The sequence below is a fragment of the Rhinolophus hipposideros genome (assembly GCF_964194185.1).
Source record: "Rhinolophus hipposideros genome assembly, chromosome: 10".
Lineage (NCBI taxonomy): Eukaryota > Metazoa > Chordata > Mammalia > Chiroptera > Rhinolophidae > Rhinolophus > Rhinolophus hipposideros.
Genome location: NC_138056.1, coordinates 38,778,194 through 38,795,103, shown reverse-complemented (window position 1 = coordinate 38,795,103; position 16,910 = coordinate 38,778,194). Strand labels below are relative to the sequence as shown.

The 16,910-nt window shown below is 46.3% G+C and overlaps 1 protein-coding gene across 8 annotated transcripts in view; it reads left to right on the top strand.

Moving 5' to 3' along the window:
- Positions 1–5,560: 5,560 nt before the first annotated feature.
- The window catches only part of BMAL1 (basic helix-loop-helix ARNT like 1), a gene marked incomplete at its 5' end in the record, with an annotated part of 98,406 nt that continues 87,056 nt past the window's right edge, over positions 5,561–16,910 (top strand). For 5 of the 8 annotated variants that reach the window (XM_081063965.1, XM_081063960.1, XM_081063962.1 and 2 more), the window contains one exon: positions 5,584–5,720. Of the gene's footprint in view, positions 5,721–16,910 lie in introns of all 8 variants that reach the window. The other 3 variants (XM_081063963.1, XM_081063966.1, XM_081063961.1) reach the window with 3 other exon arrangements.

The following is a 16,910-nucleotide window of genomic DNA, read 5'->3' as shown; positions in this document are numbered from 1 at the left end:
AAGACAGTGTCTTTTTGTTCGTTAGGGCTTCTGTTGAGAAGCTGTGTGGTCACTGGTGCTTTAGCTCCCTCTAGCAAACACCCCTCAGCCAAATGGAAAAAGCCCCTTTAACATTACAGCACCGAGATCTCTGGAATCTTGGCCACGACTGCAAGCAAGATCTAGTCTAAAGCTTAATTACATGGTCTAGGACGCATTCCAAGTGAGGTATTACTGTTCTCCCATTCTGAGCTGCTATCACCATCCCATTCAAAAGAGAGCCAAGGAAGATCTTTTCAAAAGCAACTGAAAGAGTTATGAACACTGGTTACCTACTAATGCCTGTTGTTTTTTAAATTCCGATTTTTGCATACCCAGAGATGTCAACCTTGATTTAAAAAAAATCAAACCACACATACACATATGAACATACACCACTTTCAATTAGGTTGGCTGCTAAGAGATAGTTATGATTCTTTATCTAGTTTCCCCTTAAATAACAAATGTCTTCAAAAAGTGATCTGTGCTGTCTGGTACCATGTCATCTTTGTTTCCGTTCTCGATTTCCCCAATATCCTCTGGTACATCTCCTGGTTCTAGAAGTCGTTTTAGTAGAACAGCTTTATTACAGTCAAATCTCTTTGTCGTTCTAACCAAAACCTTTTCCTCGAGTGTAAGTTTCCTTATTTTGCTTCTAAACCTGTCTCTCTCTCTTTTTTTTGTTTTGATTGGGGAATATTGGAAAACAATGTGTTTCTCCAGGGCCATCAGCTCCAAGTTGTTGTCCTTCTATCTAGTTGTGGAGGGCGCAGCTCAGCTCCAAGTCCAGTCGCCGTTTTCAATCTGTAGTTGCAGGGGGTGCAGCCCACCATTCCATGCGGGAATTGAACCAGCAACCTTGTTGTTAAGAGCTCGCACTCTAACCAACTGAGCCATCCGGCTGTCCCTAAACCTGTCTTTTGAGACTTTCTTCCCAAGTTTTCCAAACCTGGCTTTTCACTTCTTGCTTCTTCTTTTGCTCTATTACTCTGTATTTGCTCCTGTTCTGATCCTTTTTTCACTTCAGTAAGCACTTTTGGGGGAAATCTTGCTCAGCTCATGCCCCTTACTTCAAGAAATACCTGTCTGAGCCTGTGGGCCATCTCCCCTTCCCCCTTCCCTTTTCCTTCTTTCCTCCCTCTTCCCTTCCCCTGCTCCTCCCCCTCCCTCTCCCTTCTCCCACTTTAGTAGTTGAGAGTATTCATGAAGGCCCCCCGTGCAAATGGGATGGAGGGTGAAGAGCTACAGAAAAAAAGAATCATAAAGTAGATGGGCAGAGAGAAGATGAGTCCAGAGGACACGTGTCCCCGGAGACAGGAGGAGATAGGAATTGCTTCCTACCTAATGGTGCCCCAGGTCTAGTCTTTTGTGAGTACTTACTGTACTTCTTACTCTAGGAGTCCATGAGATACACTTGTCGACTCTTAATAAATCTCCCCCTTGGGGCTTAAGTTAGTTGATGAGGCTTCTGTTTCTTGCATTCCCTAAGTGTGAGACAGTAATACCTCCATCCCTGAGACATAGTCTTGGGTGTTCTCCTATCCCCCCACATGAAACCCCAATCAATTGGAGAATTTTAAAAAAAGCAATACTCACCACCTTTGAATAGATGACACCACCTTTGAATTGATGATGGCTGAATCTATGTGTCCAAATTATTAAGTTTCTTTGTTTTCCAAAGGAACTGTCCAAAGGTGCAGGTGATTTACTGAAGTACTTCAGAGTGTGAGCTCTGGGGTCAGACTGCCTAATCAGCCTGAGACCTCAGAACTTCTCTGTGCTTCAGTTTCCCCACTTACAAAATAAGAATAATTGAAATACCTATCTTATAAGAGTTTATGCGAATTGAATAAGGTAATGTATTTAAAGCTCTTAGAACAGTGCTTGACACATTGTAAGCCTGCAGTAAATGTTGTTGTTATTTATAGCAACACATTCCTCTTGGTTTTCCTCAAGAACTTTAACATGTCCATCTCAGGACTTCCCAACTTCCTTCCAAAAAGAGCACAGCTGCATAACTTCCTGGTCCCATCACTGGCTTTTCAAATCTGTTTGACTTCAGAGACTGTGCTTATTCCATTAGACCAGCAGTTCTCAGATTTGACTGCATCTCAGATCCCAGTGATATTGAATCAGAATCTTCCAGATTGGGTCTTGGGAATCTGTGGTTTAAAAAACTGCTCAGTTAATTCTAATATACCTGACCATTGAATCAGAATTTGGGGAACTACTGTGGATTATACTATTCTATCCTCATTAACTTTATCTTTAAAATGGGCACAGTAAATATCTAGTTCATATAATTGTTAAGCTAATACATATTGAATCTTTACTGTGTGCCAGGTATTGTGCTAAGGGCTTTCTATCAATTATCTCATTTAATTCTCACAACAATCCTGTGAAGTAGACACTAGAGTATCCCCATATTACAGATGAAAAAACTGAGGTACAAAGAAATTAAGTTAGTTGATAAAAGTCATTTCAGCCAGCAAGTGTGGAGAGTGAGCATATCAACTGTTGAAGTTAACATGAAGATTCTATTAGATAATGTACTTAAATCACTTGATACACACTAGGTGCTCAATAAATATTTTCTTTTCCCTGTCTTTTATTTATGTGATTCTAGTCATGCTCAGCGAACTTCAGATTGAGGATAATATGATCTTAACAGTGCCCACAGAATTGAAAATTCAATATTCTGGAAGGTAGACAATGAAGGGAAAGTAGGTACTAGTGTAAAATGGAGGTGTTTGGGGTCTCCAACAAAAAGAAACACAAGTGAAGGTATAATTATATATGAAAGATCAGGAGCACGTGAGAAGGAACAGTAGCTTAGCCACTGAGGCCAGAGATTGTTTTGAGGGTAAGAAAAAGGCAGGGTGATAAACTTTAAAAAAGGAAAACAAAGATGAGAGGATAGAACTTGCCTCATCTCAGAGGGGCAGTCCTAAATGGACACCTATTCCAACCCCACTCCTACCACATAGTCATCCAGTTCTTACTTAGATACTTTGACAAGAAACTCAACTTATCAAGGCAGAGGAGGCTCTAGTTGTTAGAAAATTCTTCATATTTATTCATTCTAGAGTTTATACCCACACGTCCCCTTTCCACCCCTCAGAGCCCTGAAGAATAAGTCTAATTTCTCTTTTATTTGACAGCTCTTCAAATATGTGAAGAAAGTTACCTTGTACCCTTTGGGACAAAAGCTTCTGCTTCCTTTAATCTTTCCTAATATGACATAATTTCCAGTCTCTTTACATTCTGGTCCCCTTCTCTGTGCATGTAGAAAATTTCTCTTTGCTAAGCTTTAATTGGAGACAATATTCCATGTATGTAATGACCAGCACTGGGCAGCAGTGTAATACCAATCTTGCTTTATATATCTCACTTCTATCAATTCAGCCTAAGACAGCATTCACATATTTGGGCAGTCATACTTCACTGAGCACTCAGATTGGATTGTCACCTAAGACCCTTTAGTCTTGTTCTTACATGCAACTGTTATGATACCTCTGCCCCCAGCCTACCTTTCAGTACTTCGTGTCCCAGGGTGGGAACCCCACAATTATCCCTGTTAGACTCAGCCTATTGCTTCAACATTGCATTTGGCTTATATGTATAGTGTAATGGTGTTTCTTCCCCTCATAGCTTTGTGTCATCTGGAAATGTGATACAAATCCTCTGGGGTTCCATTCAAAGCACTGATAAAAGTCCTGACATCTGGGCCCTGGAGAGAACCTTCTGTTATCCTGATGGTAAGTGGTGTGGTATGAAGCTTTTGAAGTCAAATAAATCTGATTTGAATTATGGCTTTGCCACCTACTTACTGTTTGACCTTGGGCCAGCTGGTTAAACTCTGAGTTTCAGTTTCCTCATCTATAAAATGGGGCTGTAAGGGTTAAAGAAAATGCAGGGAATGCATTTAGCATAGAGTAGATTCTGCACAGACGTTGATTCTCTTCTCCCTTCCTTCTGGTCAACATGGATTCATTCATCAGTATCTTTAAGTTATGGTTTTTTAACCAGGTATACGTCCAATTAATTATACTAAAATCCAGGCCTGTATTTCTTCATCTTGTCTACAGTATCTTGACAAGAGCATCGCTAAAATCCCACTTACATAGAGTGGTCTCCTTATGACATCAGGGCAGAGACAAAGTAAACAGCAGTAGGATTCCACTTGCATGTGAGCTTAGAAGTAATAAGCTATCAAGGAAATTGGTTGGTTGACCTTGAACACAGTCAACACTCAGGCCACAAGCACTACTGGGCAAGCACTCCACTCTGTGCCCGGCAATGTGCTGGGGATGGGGCCCGGTTCCACAAAACGCAGTGTCGGTGTGCAAGGCACAAGGCTAGAGTTCTAGAACCATCGGGGCTAGTCCGGATCACAGAACCGAGAGCAGTGCTTTACTGCCATTTGTTCACCATTCAGTCAACTCCCATTTATGGCACACTGACACGGTGCCAGGCTCCTGCCCCCAGCCTTCCACCCCACTCATGAGGTGCTAACGGGGCACGGTCTTTGTATTCAGGGAGTTTAACGTCTAGACAGGTTGGGAGTTCTTTGTGCTAAAGGGCGTCTGCTAATGGCTGGAGATGCCGAAATGAGACGGATTCTCCGTCCTCTCAGGACTCAAGTTCTATCTTGTTATGAAATGTTTATTTTCTGTAACTATTTGTTTCTTTCTCACTCCGGGGACAGTTTTTGAAGCGGAGACGGCGGCCTCTGGGACGGTGTCTGCCACATAGTAGGTGGTCAAAACCCTGCAATAGGAAGGAAATGCAATTGAATCGCTCCGGGCTTCGGTCTTCTCTTTTCAACTACGAGAATGATAGTTCCAACGGGACGCCTGGAGGTCAAGAGCAACGAAAAGAACGTAAGAACACTTGGATGGAAAAGTCTTCTAATTCTAAGTATGAGTTCTCTCGTTTGGAATTTTGCAAACCAGGGTATTTTAGGAAGGCTCTGTCCTGAAATTGATTTCTTAGATGGAGTCGGTGGGAGGGAAGTGAGGAAATGCTGCTTTGGGTCAGGGTGCCCCGAGTAAAGGAGGGGAAGGAGAGGTGACAGCGGTGAGCCAGGCGCAAGCCAGGGACCTAGAGAAGAGGGACATCCCGGGAGACTGCAAGGAGCGCGGCGTCTGCAGCCGCAGTGGCCAAGGCGGGCGAGAGACCTGAAGGGAAAGGGAGACGGCAGGGGCGAGGAATCCAGGGAAAGCGCATGGATTGGTCCTCTCCGCAGGGCGTGCGCTTCTGTGTGCCAAACGATTGGTGGCGGGAAAGTAGCAGGTAAACCGGCCCCCGCCGCCTCGCCATTGGCCAGCGGCCTCTCTAGCCGCCGCCTAACTGGCCCGCAGGGCGCCGAGCCACGCGCGGATTGGCCAGGGCCGACCTTCTAGTCTGGCTCCCTTCGGACTCTTGGATTGGCTGGCGGGAAGAGGCAGGTATCCGGGCTCCGCGGCTCCTCCATTGGTGGGCGGGGAAGGGGGGTTGGGCACTGCGATTGGTGGGCGGGGGGCCGGGCCTGGGCCGGCGGGGAGCGGATTGGTCGGAAAGTAGGTTAGTGGTGCGACATTTAGGGAAGGCAGAAAGTAGGTCAGGGACGGAGGTGCCTGTTTACCCGCGCCGGACTCACCGCCGCCGCCGCCGCGGGATCGAAGTGGGGGCGCGGGCTCGGGCGCTCCCGGCGAGCCACGGTGAGTGTCGGGATGGTGGCGGACAGCGGCGCGGCCCCGAGCACCCCGTGGGGGGCCGTTAGCTCCCTCGCAGGCGCGGCGACCCTGCCGCCGCCCGGGGCGCAGCCCGGCCGCCGGGGAACCCTGCCCGACGTGCCCGCTGCCGGCCTTAAAGGGCCCGTGCCCGCTCCCTGCCCCCACCCGGGCCGTGGGGAGGCTGCGCCCCTTAAAGGCGCCGCGCCCGTCCGCCCCCATCCTCCTTCACGGGGCTAGCGCTGCAGGGTAGGGCGGGCGGAGGTGCCGCAGGCACCCCTAAAGGGACCGGGAAAGTATCCGCGGGAGTACCTCCCTCCCTCCCCGGGCATCGCTACCTGACGAGGGTGGGGAGCAGCCAGCTGCCTCTTAAAGGGACAGCTCCGCCCTTTGGGAGCAATGACCGGCTGAGGGCGAGTCCTAGGATGTATCCTCGGGAGATGCGGGGACCCCCGAGGGGACTCTCCTTCACGGCTGCACCCCAAGGGCGTTGGGCGAGCGATGCCGCTTCTGCCCTTCCTCCTCCTCTCCTTCACTTCCCTTTCGGGAGCTGGCAGGGCTGGGTGGGGGCGGGGAGGGCGTCTCCGTCGGGCTGGGGGAGTCCGAGCCTGTGCTCCCCTTCGGCGGGGTCTCGGGGCTGGCGCTGCACCCGGGAATCGCTGGCCCGAGATGGGGCCGACCCCAGCCTGCGAACTTTGGTCCGGCCCGCGCCTTCTGGGTCTTGGGCAGCCCCCGAGGGTATTCGGGCAGGTGCTCCGCGGCGCGGGGATGTCGTCCGGCGTCCAGGTGTGGGCCCGCCGCCGGCCTTGCAGCCCTGGAGCCCCGCCGAGGGCGCTGCGAGGCTGGCTCCAGTACCAGGTTTGACAGATGTCAGAGAAGGAAAAGGTCCCCGCTCGTGACACCCGGGCGTTGACGGCCAAAAGAGCTTTCGTTTGCTCCGAGGAAGAAGTGGAAGAAGAGAAATCAATGCCGACCTTGTGGGGCGCGAGGCAGCCACCCGCGGGGTCGCGAGGGCCGGCTGCGCGGCGCACGCAGGTGCCGGAGGGCAGGCGCCGGGAAGGGAGAGCCACACCGGCCATTGGCGTCTGTTGTCAAATTTGTGCTGGCCGGCGGCAGGCCAGGCAGACACCCCTGACACCACATTCCGTGTCCCCTTTTTCCTTCCCGGCCAGCTAGCGTTGTTTTGGCATTTTGGCGCTGGGGTCTCTTCTCCCTGCGTACAAAGTTACTTGTCAGTAAGGAATTATTGGCCAAGTGTTATCACCCAGCTTCCAGAACTAAGATTCGGTATTTATGAAGAATCATTTCTTGACTGTACCTGTATTTCCAGGATCTTCCTTTTAAAAAAATAAATCCATAAAGACTGCCCATTAGCTGCATCTCATTTCCCACAACACTTTTTGTCATTTGTCCTTCTGAGCTCTACTGCTGTTCCCCCCTTTAGTCTATTTTTATGTGACAACTATTATTTTAATTCTTCTGATCCCATTGATACCCGGATCTGTCAATTTGGGTTGGTGGAGTTTTTAATTAACGTACTGGTTGAATCACGAGCTTAAAATAATCATTGCTGCTCCTGAGCAGTTTTGAATAATCACATGCTCTGTGCTTGCAAGAAAAAAAAATATCACTGCTGTTAAATTTGATTTCCATATCAATGCAACTCAAAAAATATTTTTTAAAACACAAAATTGACTCTTTCAATCCATTCTCTGTTATTGAGTTCACTTTATTGATAAGTCTTTAACACTGTTGAACATTATTTGGAAGGCTTTACAATTTCCTGGGCACGATTTGAAATTGCATCCCCCGAAGCTGGATCTGTAGAGGCATTTTGGTTTTGATCATAGATGTAACCCGTGAATAATAATAAGTTAAAACTATAGTTAAATTTGTACCTTTCCAACCCCTAAAATTTCAAATGAGGGAGAGAGAAAAGAGCAGGTGTGATGCAAGAGTGCTAGCCTGAGAGTTAAAACATCCTGGTTCCAGCCCAGACTTGGGCTTTTCTGGCTGTGCCACTTGGGGCAAGTTGCTGAACCTTTCTGAGTTCTGTTAGCTTCACATGGACAGTAATCAGTTGAACTAGGTGATCTCAAAGTTTCCTTCTGCTATAAAGCTCTTTGTGCCTCTAAATATTTAATACATTTGAATTCAGGTTGGTATTTACCTGCTAGAAGTCCAGAACATTTGAGCTAACGTCCTATTTTCATAGGAAACTTAAACAGATCAACAGATGGTGTTTTAAGGAATCCATTTCAAATGATTTATAAAATGATGACTACCAGGAGTTTGCTATTTGTAAAAGAGGTTTGCCTACCACAGGAAAGAAAAGGAAGTAGCCGTGCTTTCAGATTTATCCCTCCACACCAGCAATCTCTACCCCGTTTATGTACTAAACGATGGACAAGCACTGTACAAAGACTTGGCTATGTTAACAAAAGTGCATAAGAATATGTAAAAACTAAATATTTAATAGCTATCTTTGGCATAAGGGTTGCCTTCCTTCTGTGAGCTTTCTTTTATTTGTGATCCCATCATCAGCTCTCATTGTGGTGGGAGAACATCAATATTAAAGAAACGGTTTCTGCCCCTTACGATGTTATAATTACAGGCAATCTTTAGCGTCGTGGTAGACACTTGTAAGGAAGTAATAAAACTCCTCTGTAGACCTTAGGTTTACTTAAGAGCCCAGAAGTACAGGCATGTCACCCTTCTCTACCGTCCTTTTTCTCATTGCCACTTTATCACAATACCTGGACTTACCCCGAACATCACCCTGGCTTTTTCTCCTCTCTCTTGAAAAAAGACCTAGTCTGACTTAAACTTCCTTCAGTATCTCTTTCTTGCTGCTCAAAATGTCCTGTCTCTTTCCCTCATGTCTCCTCTCCTCCCAGTTCAGAAAAAGCTAGTGGATCTCCTCTGCTCCCTCTTCTTGAACCCTCACTTTGGTTGGGAGCCCGGAGTCTGATAGCGGGACCTAGGACTTGGGTTCTGGCTCTGTGGCTGTGGACAAGTGCTTGTCGCCTCCCACCACAGGCTTCTTCTCTGTGCTGTAGTGACAGTGCCTGCCTCGTGGGGTCTGTATGAGAATCCAGAGAGATGATGCATGTAAAATGCCTGGCACACAGGAAGCCCTCCCTCAGTGCCTGCTGTCTTCTCTCCCACCGCGGCCAGCGTCCTGTCACTAGACTGTCCTTTGTATTGTTTGTCCTCAGCCTCTGCACCAACCCCAGAAAAACCTTTGTCCTGATTTAGGAGAGTAAGAATGGAAGGGGGAGAGCCAGACCTGGGGGAGGCCTGCTGTGCAGCAGGCAGCTTTCACGGGTCTGCACTTGGTCCCCCTGAGTCTGTAGGGGTCTCTCTCTCCTCCCTGCTCAGCAGCCTCTCACAGAACTGTGAACATTCACCTCTACTCTCTCATCTGCTCCATCCTTAGCCCCTCCCCTCTGGCTTTTCTGTCTTCCTCCTTTCTTTATATTTTTTTCTCAGAGAGCTCCAGAAACTATAAGTTGAATTCTAGAGTCCCATTTTTAGTCCAAAATGGTTGTTCTTGTCTCCTTTGCAGCTTTTACCCCACCTTTCTTTCCTTCCTTCTTGAAATCCCCTCCTTCCTCAGCCTTTGGGTCATAATGCTTTTGGATTCTCTTCCTGCATACCCTGGAGGCAGGTGTCTGTCCCGACCTCCGCTCTTCATCATCCCCCTCACCCCCGGTTCCATTTTCAGTCCTGATCTGTCTCTCCCGCTTCCGCTGCTAGCAGGTCCACTGTTCACATTAACAGCAGCCTGTAGCAGGCATTCGTGGCCTTGGAGTTCTACATTGTAAACTGCTTGCAAGTGCTGTCTCATTTCATCCTCCAAACCCCCTGGTACTTGTCCGCCTGACCCCCAAACTGTCCTGAGAGGCAGTTTGGGGGTGGTTAAGAGTGTAGCCTTTGGAGCCAGATTGCATATCCTAATTGTGCCTTACCAGTGTTATGACTTGTGCTCAAGTTGCTTTGCTCTGTATGTCTTGGTGTCCTCGTCTGGAGACTGGGATCACTGTAATCCTTATCTCAGAGAGTTGTGGTGTGGACTAAATGAGTTCGTACATTACCGATACGTGAAGTTATTCGTAGCACACAGTCAGCACTCAGTGAATGTTAGCTGTCTGTATTGCTGCTCCCTCTTGCCTCTCTACATCCAACCCACCTGGCTACCAGGCCTTGCTGTGTGCACACAGCCCAGTCAAACTGAAGGGCTGCCCAGTCCCTGCATCAGCCCTTGGCCCATTCCATGCTGCAGATTTCTCGTGTCCACAGTCTGGAGGAGGAGATGGAATGGCAAAGGCACTCGGGCACTAGGTAGGTGGAGGGAAGGGGGATACACCTGTGGAGAGGTGGGGACATGAGATGAGGGATGCAATGGGGGCACGAGTGGATATGGTCACGAGTAACGAGGTCTGCATGGGAAGAGGGTTTGAGTTTGTTACATCTTAACATCCAAGAGAGGGAATGGGAGAAGCTTTAGTCATCTTTGTTTCAGGGGATGTTGAGTGCTGGCATAGGATGGCAAGTGCTTCTTACGTTAGTACGTTCTGTTCTTTTAAATAGTGTAAATTCTTGTTTATCCACTGGTTAAAGAAGGGGGTGGATGGGCTGCCTAATTTAACATTCTGGTTAATACTCTACCCATTGGATTTTGCACGTATACTGAGTAAAACATTTACGTGTATTGATGCCTTCAACCACTAGTTTGAAATGTGTGACCTGGGCAAATTAGTTAGCTTCTGATTTACCTCATCTACAAAATAGGAATAATAACACTGGTGCTACTAGCAGCTAACATTTACTGAACACTCTCTATGGCAGTCATGTTATGTTTATCAACTTGTTTAATCCTGATAACACCCCCAGAAGGTAGGTTGCGATGATTACCCTCACTTATCCACAAATGAAGCGTTTCTGTAAACTGCTCCAGGCCACCCAGCTGGAATGGGGCAGGGCCGGATTTGTGCTCAGGGGACCCCAGCGTCTGCTCGGGAAGCGCTGTAGCAGGTACCTCCTGGAAGGAACCACTGCCTTAGATCCTGTGTGTGGAGCACCCAGCCAGGAGCCTACTAGGCCCTCAGTGATCGGTGACCGGTCTTCCTGTTGACAGGTGACAGGTGATGCGCACATCCTTTTAAGCATGACTGAAGTCCTCAGCAGTAGGGCACCAGGGATGCGTGTTTGGCCATCACTTGAGCAGCGGTCACAAGGGCTGGTGAGCATTGTTCTCACATCTTGTTGTGCTTTTCAGTCTCTCTTGCTTACTCCCGGCTTTCTGCAGCATTGCTCCTACACAAGCAGGCCTCATGTTTGGCTCATCCAACCCATCCCCAGGCAGCTCCTTGTGTGCAGTGAGAGCTCATTACCCCCTGCCCCCTTCGGAGCCTTCTGCAGAGCTCCTTACTGGGGAAGAGACCTTCTTCCCTAGTGTCCACCTTTTTCCTCCTCTCCCCAGCTCCTTATTCTAAAGATGTCCACAGCCTTGGGGACACACACACACACACAATTTAATGCCAGTTGTTCCCCAAATACATTTAGATAGTGAAGAAAACATTGTTTTATGTCAAGAACCTGTTACATAAAAGTATGTTATATAATATTCAAATATATACTGTACAGGGAAATAAGATACCACTCCCCCCCGAAAGAAGAAAAAGATAATAAACACACGCTATACTGAATATAATTAATCTTGGACTTGGAAGGCATGGAAAGACATGCCCTGCCCTCAGAGCTATCTTTCTGAACTTCTGTTGTCCTTGGTGAGTGCTCCAAGTACAGGATATATGGGAAGTTGCCCTGAATCTGCCATGGAATGCTATGGTGAGATATTCTGGAAGTTACCTTTTTTTAAGGGGAAAAATGCCTTGACATCTTGCTTACTTATGTCTCTCTCTTGTCTAAGCAGAGGGAAGAAGCTCTTTTTGCCCCCCCCTGCTTAGACCACCCAGGTCATCTTCTAACCCGTTTTCTATTCTACCCTCTATTTCCTTTAATCCTTCCCACACGATGTGGCTATCTTTGCCTTCCAAGAACAGCCCTGTTCCCCCGGCATATGGTTGACGGCCCTGTATCCAGTCTCCAGGCTCTCTGGAGTCTGACCCTGTTCCTCCTCGCCAGCCCTGCCACCCTGCTCCCACCACCATTCTCAGACTGAGCCAGCCATCTCTGCTTGTCTCTTCCCTGCCGTGCCTGGGCCACCGCATGCCATACTTTTTCTCCTGATGCATGTTTTTGCTCAAGTCCTTCCCTTGACCTGAGATGCTCTGTTTTTTGCTGCAGCCTGCCTTGAATCTCACTGCTTTGGAAGCTTCCTCTAATGACATTTGCCCCCTTCACGCGTGCACGTTCTCTCCCCCCCTTGTCCTCCCTCGCCCCTCTCTTTTTACTTTTGATTGCCAGACATTCATTCAGAAGTATTGGTACTTCATATTTGGCAAATTATCATATTGTATCTAATCAGGATGGCCAGCTCTTTCATTTTTAAAAAATTGTTTCATAAATAATTATCTTGTGTTCACTCCCCACTCTCCAACTCTACTCATCCCATTCAGTGAAGTTTATTGGATGCCTTCTGTGTGCACAGCTCTGAAGATAGAGCCCTGACCAAAACAGTGTCCCCGGAGGAAAAGACAGACAATAAACAGTTAAACCTGTTACCTTCTGGTGGTAATAGATGCTAGCAAAGCAATCAAGGAGAGTAAAACAATAATGATGAGGAATGGTGGGGAGGAGGTTGCTTTAGCTAGATTCTCCAGGGAGGCCTCTCTGGAGAGAGAACACTTGAGCTCAACTGCAGGAAGACCTGGGGGAAAGTATCCCAGGAAGAGGCAACAAGTGCAAAAGCCCTGAGGTTGGAAGTAACTGGGTTGTTTTTGAGGAAAGTAAAAGGCCGGTGTAGCTGGATTATGATTTCCTTGTGTACAGATGTTTTATCCTCCTTGTAACCCTTAGCCCAGTGCTGGAAGGGCCCTGTAAATACTCACGTACAGAATTGGAGCACTTGCTCTTAGTTACGTATGATACAAATAGCAGTTTACTATACTCTGCTCAGAGGGTTTTAATAAGACATTATATTACATATAAACACATTGTGTGAAGGGCTTTCTCATAGCATGTCTCACCAACGATAACTGTTTTAATTATGTTTAGTGCAGAGCTTCAGACCCCAGAATTCTGTTTTACATGCACAGCCACCTTAAAAACAGGTTTTGTCCCAAAAGTTCATTGGGAAGGCAGTTGATGGAAATTTGGGATATATTTTTCTATAGAAAAGCGAAAGTGAACTAAATGGTGGTTTAGTTCTCAGGCAAGCCCACAAAGCCATTTAGTGCCACTATAGCTGAAACCACACTGTTTAGTACTAAAGCATTCCCAGGAATTAACTAAGCTTTCTGAAGCTAGACCCCCTTATCTATATCGCATTATAGGTCATTTACTTTTCTCATTAATGGGACCTATTTACCTTTGTCACGTCTCCTACTATTTTTCCAATCAAAAAGTTTTATAAAAGGGATTTTTACCTTCGTGCCTTCAAGATTTTGTTTCATGTATTATAAATGAGACAGTGGATGGAGAGGGGGCACTCAGCCCTGGAAGGTGAGCCACAGACTGGCTGAGTAACTTGGAGTAAGTTGCTGTCATTGAACTTTGATTTCTCAGGTCCTTCTTGGCTGTAAAATCTTGTTTTCTCACCATGGCAGGAAAACACACATATGCTTCATTGTTCAAGCCTGCCTTCAAAAGGCTACCTCCAGTTTCGAAAAAGTAGATGGCTCACAAATAACGAGGAACTCAGGAATTTCCCATGGACAGTGCTCAACAGTTACGCATTCAGTATGAACCTTCATTTTGATCTGCTATCTTTCTTGATGAATTGAAAGAAAATTTGTCCTAGAACTTTTGGTCCAGATAAGAGTCCTGTGTTCTTAGCCAACTTATCTTCTGTATAATTATATAAATCATTCTTTTCCTTTTTAACTCTTAGGGATAAAAATGGTGACTATGTTTTGTTGCTTATGAAATATACTTATAAGTGCCCTTAGGGAATGGAATGAGTATGCAGGAGAGAGCAGAGCTGAAAGAGTGTGGGATCAAAACAGTTTTAAATGTTAAATGCAAAGCTATTTTCAGCATCCTGCTGGAATAGAAAAAAAATTTTTTTAAAGACTTCAGATGATAGAAGAGGTTTCTGCGCCCAAGGAGAAAAGAGCCTCAGGTTTTGCAGTGGTGAAAACTACCTGATTCTTTAACTCACTACCACCCCTCCCTTCCTCCTTTCCCACATCTGAGTTTTCTTTTTGGCATCATGTGCCAGATTTGCTATTTGAGAGGTTTGATATTTAAATGTCACTAGTGGTTGAGCTCAACTGGGACTTAGGGTGTTATGGGCTTAGAGTTCAAATGACTTAGGGTACAGAATGCTATGTTGTGAACTTCCCCAGTAGATATACAGTGAGGGGAGCCTCATTGGGAGTGACAGAGCAGTTTCAGCACTGCCTCTGTTTGGTGAGTTATGAATGTGGTACATTCTATTATTTTTCTCTGTATTCCTTGCTTGAAGCAAGGAGTTGGTGCAAAAAGTTGTTACTCTGTGCATTATACTTTAGAGCTAGAAGGGGCATTATGCCTAGCCTTCCTCCTTAGATGCTGGAATAGGAGCAGGAATTCTGTCTGATTTGTTCTCTGCTGTGTCCCCAGCAACTAAGCCAGTGTCTGTGCAAAGTAGTCACTCAATAATTAGTTGTTGAATGACTGAATTCAGCTTGGGAAAACCTCAACTCTCTTTCCCTCTCTAATAGTACAGGCTCATGAGCTTGGTCTCACAAGGGACTTTGGAGTTTAGGTCACCATTTCCTTTTGGCACCCGTGTTTTTCTTATTCTTGAGAAATCAGTATCTTTTATTGATGACCAGGAATTAACTGGCCATGGTTGTCCTTGCTCTGCTAATATGCATCTTTATGTTATCTTTAATTGGCTTCAAAGTACAGTCAATCAATAGCTGAGCCACATCAACTTAAAGAAAACTTATTGCATATTTCTTTAGGCATAGTACTACACATTTATTTATTCAGTCAACAACTATCTGAAGGGCCATGTACCAGGCACCATACTAGACCCAGAGGAAGAGCAGAAATAGTTGTTGTAGCCAAGGAGCCTGCAGTTTCATCTACCAGTAGAAGATAATCAAGGCCATGTACGATGCCAGTAAAGTGGTCTAGACTCTAAGTCCTACAACAGTGTAGAGACCAGAGAGAGCTTTGTGAGTTATCATGGTAGGAAGGCGGCTTCATGGAGGTGATGAGGTTTAATCTAGACCTTTAAAGATAAGGAGGATTTAGATTCACAGGCAAGGGTAACACAAGTATTTCCAGGGAGTAGATGGGTGGCAGCATGACACAATTATAATAGCATACAGGTGTGAATGACCAGTTTGTATTCAGGGATATACACTTGCCTAGATTGGAGGGTTCTTAAAGAACGGGGGGAATTTAAGTTTGGAAAATCATTGAAGGCCTAAACCCCAAACATGTCATTTCAGATGATAATAATTGCTAATATGGAGTTCTTATGATGTTCTTAGCATTCACATGTATTATCTCATTTACTTCCTACGAACCCCATGAAGTAGGTTTTATTATTAGCCTCATCTTAGAGGTGAGGAAGTTGAGGCACCGAGTGAGCCAGTAACCTGCCTAAGGTCACACAGCTGATAAGCGGCAGATTCAGGTTTAAACACCAGGCCCTGGAGGCCCTTGACCAGTGGACTCTGTTGCCTCTTAGGATCCTCCACAGGCAGGATTTGGGCTTGTTTGGGGGTTTGGGAGTCACGTGCTGGAAGTGGACAGGCGCTATAAGCCCACTCCTTCCTTCTGCAGATGAAGAAAGTCAGTGAGGTCCAGTGGCAAATCAAAGTTTACATAGTGAGGGAGAGACTGGTAGGCAGTGGAGCAGCACTGCGTTTGTTTTAGTATGATTCTTCTGTTAGGGATGTCAGATAATTCTCCCTGAAGCCTTAGTCCATGTCAGTCTTCCAGTTGGATTGGAGCGCACAGGCACTAAGTGCGGCAGAGACCTGACAGAGGCTGCTAGCGTAATTCCGACAGGATGAGAGGCAGCCAGAGCGGGGAATTAATTGTCAATTATGTTTATCGGCATGCCTGTTTGCAGTCACCCTTTAGATTTCTAGAGTGCAGGGAACATCTGCCTGCGTGAGTGGATTTCACGTATGTGAATCTGCACTGTACTGTGACCGCGATACCTTAGTTAATTAATTCCCCAGAAGCAAAGCCCCATTAATGAAAGTCGAAGGTTTAAAGACAAATACCCACATTTTGGGGAATGAGCACTTGATTGAGAACTAGATTAACCTGCGTTCTAAGCTGCTTCTGCCACTTAAGCAACAGATAGCCTAAGCCAAATGACTTAATGTCTCAAACTGGCTGATTCCTTATCTATGGAACTGGTATAACAATTCTTGTTCCCCCGTTACACTACAGTTCTGATGCTAGAGTGAGGTAAGGAAAGGTTTTGAAACCTGTAAAATTGCTCCCTGGTTGTAGGGAGCTGCTTCTGGTTTTAAATAGTGAAAGGTGTACTGGCCTTACGGGGGTAGCTTGGGGGATGTAGAAGGAAGTTCCCTGCCTCCGGGGTGTGTGGAGGAATGTGGCGCTGTCCACCAGCCAGGTGCTGACGGGCCTCATTTTGCTGGGTAGGGCCATATTTTAAAGGTGATGGTATATTTCATCCTTAGAGATGGGGAGCCACAGCCCTGGCATAGATGGAAAAGTTAGACACAGATATCCAAGTTAATCATTCTCCTCTGCACACACTTCTCAGGATAATGATGGGCAGCTGTGAATCAGAAAAATGAGTGTCAGGATCTAGCCAGCTGGCCAGTTGGGCGTTCTTGGACGTTCACCTGTCCTGGGGCATTAGGCAGAAATCCAGAAGAACCTTGACTAGCCTCTGGGATTACTGGGTGAGACAGTATGCCATCCAGGTAATCCCTGGTTACAAAGCCTGTAGCAAAATCTTGCTGTGAAGGATGGAAGATTTGCCAAATCTCAATTTTTGTTAGTATTGCATGATGTATCTGTTTATTATTATTTTATTATTAATTACGGTAGCTAACTTTTGAGAATTCA